Source organism: Aotus nancymaae, unplaced genomic scaffold, assembly GCF_030222135.1.
Source record: "Aotus nancymaae isolate 86718 unplaced genomic scaffold, 86718_ANA_hifiasm-v0.15.2.pri h1tg000016l, whole genome shotgun sequence".
In the NCBI taxonomy this organism is placed as follows: Eukaryota; Metazoa; Chordata; class Mammalia; order Primates; family Aotidae; genus Aotus; species Aotus nancymaae.
In genome coordinates this window covers 76,164,760-76,173,028 of record NW_026988428.1, presented here as the reverse complement: position 1 = coordinate 76,173,028, position 8,269 = coordinate 76,164,760, and positions in this window count along the sequence as shown.

Genomic DNA, 8,269 nt, shown 5'->3' with positions numbered 1-8,269 from the left:
TTGTGGATGCTCTATGCATCATAGGTCTGTCTGTATTTAGGGAGACTTAAGACAGGTACTCTACCATGCCTACACATTAGAATCACCTTGGGAGCTTAAAAAAATCCTAATGCCCTGGCTTTACCCTAGACCAGTTAAATCAGAAGCTCTGGGAGTGGAGCCAGACATCAGTATTTTCGTAAAGCTCTCTATTTTGCAACTAAGGTTGAGAACCACTGCATTAACAATTCCCTGTAGAAGGAGAAAAGAAACCTGTGGCTTAAGACCTCCTGATCTGGATGGTTATATATTTGAAAAATTTCTGGAGGAATAAAGTTTAGAGCTTGAGACAGGCAGATAAGTAGGGCATCATGAGCTCTATTCAGGAAGGAGGCCACTGTGATAAGAATGGGGTTAACATACTAATTTGGGAAAGGTCATTGATAAAGCCATCAGGATAATTGCCAGATATACACAGAATTAGCTATAAAGATAGAAGAGTTTCAGTCTTCCAAGCTGGTCTTTTGATCTAGCACAGGAAACACAGATGATGATGTCTTGATTGCATTACACATGATGAATCTTGGGCCATCAGCAGGGCTGATGGCAGTAGTGGGTTGGGACAGATCTTTACAACCTGCATTGCCTCATTGGTTGGGGAGGGCATCAAGGCATGATTGAAATGTTATTTTCCAATGATAGGCTGCTATACATGGGAATGCATGTGCAGCGGAGCATTGATAATGAAGCTTTTTCCCATAGCCTATCAGGGTTGATGTGGCTGCTCTGACCACACAAGTGGTTTTGTTATTAACAGACGAGAAAGGTGAGGTTCAAGCCTGTCTTTGTAGCCTTTCAGGGAACAGAGAATCACTTGGAATAGGAGAAGTGGCATGGTCAGGAATTTCTGCTTCTAAGAGACAAGTTACTTACTAGTAGGACAATTCTGGTTTCTAAGTTTATAAATAATTCAGAAGTTGAAGTCACTATACTACTTTAGTTATTCAATATAAGACAAATGCATAGTGAGAATGGCCAAGAATATCTTTTGCTACATGAAGTTACCTGTCTTTAATTGGGTTCCTTTTTTTGAAAAGCAGGCACACATGAGTGAGAGAGTCTTCCTGGGACAGATAGGAATGCTGGACACATTGGTCTCTGTCTTTAAAGGTTTTTATGAGTTACAGTGAGCCAGAACTAGAGCCAAAGACAAGTAATGCTTCAGTTTCTTAAGGGCTTTTTCAGCTGCTGGAGGCCACTAGTACTCTTGCTCAGAAAGCAAAAAAGAAAGGGGCTTAAACCCAGTTGAGGAGAAAACAAAAAAACTATAGGTAGGTCTTTTCTGCTTTGTGGATCTCAAATACCTGTTGGACCTTGTTCAGAAACTTTCATATTGTACCAGTATGGGATTCTGGTTCTATAAATGAGGCTATCCAGTCCATCTTTCTTTCTGCCTCTTTTTGGGATGTAAGAAATTAAATTTGGGCTGGGCGCAGTGGCTCATGCCTGTTAACCCCAGCACTTTGGGAGACCAAAGCAGGAGGATTGCTTGAGCCCAGAAGTTCAAGACTAGCCTGGGCAACATGGTGAAACCCCATCTCTACAAAAAATTAACTAGGTGTGGTAGTGTATGCCAATAGTCCCAGCTACTTGGGAGGCTGAGGTAGGAGAATCACTTGAGCCTGGGAAGTCAAGGCTGCAGTGAGCTGTGATTGTTCCATTGCACTCCAGCCTGGGCAACAGAGTGAGAACTTCTCTATAAATAAATAAATAAATTTTAATATAATTGATATAGTTCAGTAAGGGGACTAACTTCCTTGAATATAAGTGGACTTTTCTTTTGTATGCATTTTTTTTTAAAACAGGTTCTCACTCTGTTACCCAGGCTGGAGTGTAGTGGTGTGATCACAGCTAACTGCAGCGTTGACCTCATGGGTTCAAGCGATCCTTCCACCTCAGCCTGCCATGTAGTTGGGACCACAGGTATGCATCACCACACTTGGCTAATTCTGTTATTTTTTTTTATAGCAATGAGGTCTCACTATGTTGTCCAGGTTGATCTTGAATTCCTGGGCTCAAGCGATCCTCCCATCTTGGCCTCCCAAAGTGCTAAGATTACAGGTATGGGCCACCGCTCCGGACCTGCAATGTATTTTTTACTCTAAGAAAAGTATTTTGGGTCAGGTGCTAGGAAGCTTGATGATACGATGTATCTTCTAAAAATGTATCTCCTATTACTACAGTTGCAGCCTGGGATCCTGAATGAAGTGTTATCCTCGGATATGGTAAATAATCACAAGAACTGAACAAAAGATTTGCCCAAGCCATAGGTGGCCCAGTTGAGATTAGAAAATATAAGTCTGTGCTGGGTCCAATCAGTATAGCTTTGTGAACTTTTCAGTCAACAGTCACAAGGCCAAGAACAGAAACAGAGAAAGAGGCTATTGGGGGTTACCAGGATCAGAGATTGCTAAAGTGGGTACAGGGAGAAGACAAAGAAATGGCTAAACACTGTTGGCCAGATAAGGAGACACAGAATTCAGAGACTGTGCTGGAGGTTATGAACTGGGTGAAGAGCAGATTATGCAGAAGTGAGGAACAGAATGTGGTAGAAGGGTAGGAGACACTGGGTGAGGAGAGAAGCAGGTTGAAAGTTAGAAATAGAAAAACTTCAAGTGGGTAACAGTTTAACAGCTCTTATAAAAGTACCTCAAAATAGCAGTGCTGCCTTACATCCCAAGATAGGAGATACCAGAGGGAGGCCACTCTGTGGGACTTGCCCAGAATGTACGAGGGTGAGAACTGATTAGATTACTCTTTAACTCTCGCCCATATCAAGGATCTAAAAGAGCCAAGAGTGAATGCTAAGAAAGAATTTTTTGGTTTTGAGGTGTTATTAAAAATTTTTACATATTTATTTTTAATAGAGACAGGGTCTCGTTATGTTGTCTAGGGTGCTCTCAAACTCCTGAGCTCAATCGATCCACCCGCCTCGGCCTCCCAAAGTGCTGGGATTACAGGCATGAGCCATCATGTCCAGTGGAAAGGGGTTTTGAGAAGGATATTTAAATGGAGTTATTGGAGTGCTATGACGAGTTCATCACTGAGAAAGAAGAGAAGGGGATTTAGCTCTTCACCCAGATACTAGGGAAAGGGGCCTTCAATGAGACCACTTGGAAAGCTTCCCAGAGTTTAGGTGGACACAATGGACTAATGACTGTCTTCCACCTGAGCACTCTTACAGGTTGAAAGAGAGAGGCCGGGCACAGTGGCTAACGCCTATAATCCCAGCACTCTGGGAGGCCGCAGCAGGCGGATCATTTGAGGCTGGGAGTTCGAGACCAGCCTGACCAACATGGAGAAACCCCGTCTCTACTACAAAAATACAAAATTAGCTGGGCGTGGTGGCACATGCCTGTAATCCCAACTATTCGGGAGGCTGAGGCAGGAGATCGCTTGAATCCGGGAGGCAGAGGTTGTGGTGAGCTGAGATTGTGCCGTTGTACTCCAGCCTATACAACAAGAGCGAAACTCTGTCTTCAAAAACAAGAAAGAAAGATAGAGAGGTTGCTACTTTGTTGGGATGGACTTACATTCCCAGAATTTCTCAGGACAAAGAAGGCATATGTATTTCCTGCAAACTAGATTTGTGTTACAAAAAAAAAAAAGAGAAAGAGAGACGCCAGCAGGGAGTCATCACTGGACCTGACCAAGATGACCACCCAAAGACAAGAACAGACTTCAGCAAGGAAAAGCCAAAGGTCTTTCTGGAGTTAGGGTAAGTGGCCTGCTGGTCAAAGGAATTGTAGTTGAAAAGTTCGTAGAAGTAGGGGTTTGTCCCCACAAACCCACATAAGTGCCCATGAGATAAGGAATCCGTTTTTAATACCTGTGAGGTACAGGGAAAGTGATGGCAGTCCAACAAAGTAAGACGTATTGCTCATCCTCCTCTCAAACCCTGGAGGGATCAGCAACTAGGAGCGGCAAGATGTAAGGAAACAAGTCAGGAAAAGAGAGAAGTGGTCACACTCTTTTCCTGAATTTAGGCTTCCCTATCTACAGAAGGCACAAACTGGGAGGAGGGAGAAATGCCTAAACTAAGTCAGGTGCCAACTTTTGACTGTTATACAGGACTGGATATTTTAGTTATTACCATCTCTTAACTAAAGGTGACCAGAAGAAGTAATGGGACCACTCAAGTTTTAATTCAGGAATAGGAGAAGAGCCAATCTTGCAACCAAACACCCTTGAAGGGAGTTTTCAAAGGGACAGTGGACAATAAAATGAAATGGTTTTAGGTTAATCTCAAAAGTCATGCTTATTCAGTGTGCTGTTACGCTATTATTGAGCACCTGCTTTACTCTTTTAGATACTAGAGGTATAAAGATGAATTGGATGACATCCGCCCTGCAAGAATCTATGAGCTCTATGCAATCATTTAAGTACTATATGTGAAAATTAAAGTACTATAGCAAAATGGAAGATGTGAGTAACTTATTTTGGAAGGGTACAGAGTGGGAGAGAAATAGAACTGTAAATAAGACAAAACCCATCAGAGCTTGAAAGAGTAGATGTTCACAAGGAGGACAAGGCAGAGAAACTGTGTCAAGTCTAAGCCATGGAGGCATGAAACAACATGGTGGACGTATGGAAGCAGTACAAGCAGTGTGAAGGGCATGGTTGTTCAGCAGGTGACTCAAATGGAGGTGAAATGGAAGTCATAGGGGTTGAGGAGTTTAGACCAGAGCTGTTGGCAGGCTCATTCTGGAGAGTTAATGGAATTTTAGAAACATACACCATGATACCATTCATTTCATCTATCAGTCATTCCTCCTGTTTGCCCTTGCCTTTTATAAAAGTGGCCAACAGCCCTTTCTAGAGAGTGCTGAGAAGATAGTATGGGAACTCTTCTCCATCCTGTTCTCCCATCTGATTGGATCTGGCTCTGTATCTGACTTAGGGTGGGTCAAACAGACTCTGCCTCCTAAGAATTTAGAGTCAGAACATTGAGAGACTGGGTCACTCTGACAGGAGCATTGAATTTATAAATGTGAATTTCAGCTCCAAGGGCACCAAAGGGCAGCCATTTTGGGGCCAGTAATACAGTAAGGGACAAACAGAACTAGTTGATCTCTCAAGAGAAGTCAGTGAATGCAGCTAATGAAGAGAAAGAATTGGAGGCAGTAAGCCATGTAGCCTCAGAGAGAAAGAAAGAGTCAGTAGCTACCTTGACTCTGACCACTTTCAGGACCCTTATTTCAGTCCTGTCTAAGGTCTGGCTGCCACTTTTTGTTCTTGAGTTCCCTGTACTTCCCCCTGAGTCATAATAAATCCATCTCTACCTAAGGGGCTTTCTTTTTCTCCTTAGACAACAGTGTTATGTGCTTAACTATGTTCTCCCCTTCTTATAGTTCTTTGTCCTAATAAAACCGTGTTATCTTCCACATTAGGGATATACATGTATAGCAAAGACACTTATTTAACTCATTACAGTTCAGATATCTCATGAAGATGTGGGTCCTTTATTTTGTCTAGAGTTTTCATCTATTAGTCATCTATTACTGCATACCAGTATTCCCCACAGTTTAGTATCTTGAAAGAATAATATCAAGTTCAACAGAGCTTAAAAAAGAAAACAAGCAAACAAAAACATTATGTCCTAGTTTCTGTGGATCAGGAATTTGGGAGCAGCTTAACTAGGCCATCTGGCTTAGGATCTCTCACAAAGCTGTAGTTGAGATGTTGGCTAGGGGTATGGCCACTTGACTAGGGCTGGAAAATCTGCTTCCAAGGCCGCTCACTCACAAGGTTGACTAGTTAGTGCTGGTTGATGAGAAGCCTCGGTTTTCTATGTGTGGGCCTGTTCACAAGGCAGCTTGGGTTTCCTCAGGACGTGGTAGCTGGCTTGCCTGGAATAAGTAATCCAAGAAGGTGAGAGCCAGGTAGAAACTGTCGGAGAATCACTTCTGTCACATTCTGTTTATTAGAAAGAAGTAACTAAGTCTATCCCACATTCAAGGGAAGGTGGATTAGGTTTCACATCTGAAACCTAATGTGGCAGCCAGAGCTTACTTAGATGCAATCTTTGAAGGCATATCAAAGATTTGTGGATATATTTTAAAACCACCACAACCTGTTAGGTTACAGGAAAAAAAAAAACCCAAAATGTCCAGTCCTGTTCCAAATACAGTTCAGTTTCATTCAGTTCCTTTCGATAGTATAAGTCTCCTATAATACCTCCCAAAGAGGTCCTGTCATCTTTTCTGATGATATTTGTATGGAGGGAAGCAGGGGTATAATTACATATCCTTGTGGCACTGATGAGAGAGAGGGTACCTCCTGGCTTCATTCTGGACCTAGAGTATGCACTGAGTGGTACCTTCAGGTTTCCAGGACGACACCCTGATGTAGTTTGAATATTTGTCCCTAATAAATATCATGTTGAATTGTAATCCCTGGTGTTGGAAGTGGGGCCTGCTGGGAGGTGTTTGGGTCACGGGGCAGATTCCTCATGTCTTGGTGCTGTTCTCACCATAATGAGTGAATTCTCTTAAGATCTGCTTGTATAAGTGTGTGGCACCATCCCCAACTCTCTCTCTTGATCCTCCTTTCGCCATGTGACATATAAACTTCTGCTTCACCTTCCGCCATAAATAAAAACTCCCTGAGGCTTCTCTAGAAGCTGAGCAGATGTGGGCACCATGCCTCCTGTACAGCCTGCAGAAGTGTACAGTTAAACCTCTTTTCTTTATAAATTACTCAATCTCAGGTATTTCTTCATAGCAATGCAAGAACAACTTAATACATACTCCTTGTTTGTCTGATCCCTGGGGAACATGCTGTCCTGGGATGCTGAAGCCTGCAGCTGGTGAACTCATGGCCCATCTTTGGATTCAGACAAATCTCCCAGGGAGTGTTGGCCACCTCCCCTGGCAGACTCAGTACCCCTGTCCCCTGCTGTGGGGTTACCTTGACTTGGCTGTGGCACGCCTACTGGCTGTTAGTTCAGCATCCTTCAAGAGAACAGAAAGACTTGGAATAATTGATTGCCCTATCTCTGTCTGACCATGCTATTGTGGACTTGGCCCGAACAGCCATAAAAATGCAAGGAATCTGGTATGAGGGACTTGGGCAGTTGTCTCAGAAAGGGCGTCAAGGCAGAAATCCCTTACCCTGAACACTGCTCTCAACATGGAGGTAACTCCCTGTGATAGGCAGCTTTTTATTTCATGATTTGACTTTTTGATGAGTCCAAGCTAGTTCTCTGTAGAACATTCTGCATTCTTGATTTGGCTGATTATTTCTTCATAATATCTTATTACTTCTTTCTCCAACTCTTGCCTTTTTATTAAAAAAAAAAAAAAGTAGGCCAGGCACGTTGGCTCATGCCTGTAATCCCAGCACATTGAGAGGCTGAGGCAGGAGGATCTCAAGATCAGGAGTTCAAGACCAGCCTGACCAACATAGTAAAACCTCGTCTCTACTAAAAATATAAAAATTAGTTGGACATGGTGGCACACACCTGTAATCCCAGTTACTTAGGGGGGGAGGCAGGAGAATTGCTTGAACCCAGGAGTAGAGGTTGCAGTGAGTGGAGATCACACCATTGCATTCCAGCCTGGGCAACAGCTAGACTCCATCTCAAAAAAAAAAAGAAAAAAAAAAGACATCATATGTACAGATTTGATTATATTTAACATTTTTAGAAAGAATACTTCAGTAACATTGATAGCTTACATCATTTCAGCTTAGGCACGAAATTTCAGCTTGTCTCATTATTAGTAATGATAAATTTGGTCACTTGGTTAAGTTGATGACCTCCTTCCCACTGTCTCCACTGAAAATGGACACACATCCTTTGCACTTTATAAGTTAATCTACAAATAACCTGTTCAACAACTTTTCATGTTACGGTGTGAACACCATTTGTGATCTTCTCCTGAATCGGTTACTTCACTGGGGGTTGCAAAAATGGTGTTCTAACTATAGTAGTCTGTATTTATTAACTAGCATTTTGTGTAAAGAAGAGCCTTTTTTTTTTAGATGGCGTTTTCGCTCTTGTTGCCCAGGCTGGAGTGCAATGATGTGATCTCAGCTCCCCGCAACCTCCACCTCTGGATTCAAGCGATTCTCCTGCCCCAGCCTCCCGAGTAGTTGGGATTGCAGGCATGCGCCAACACACTGCTAATTTTTGTATTTTTAGTAGAGACTGGGTTTTGCCATGTTGGCCAGGCTGGTCTTGAACTCTGACCTCAGGTGATCCCACAGGCCTCAGCCTCCCAAAGTGCTA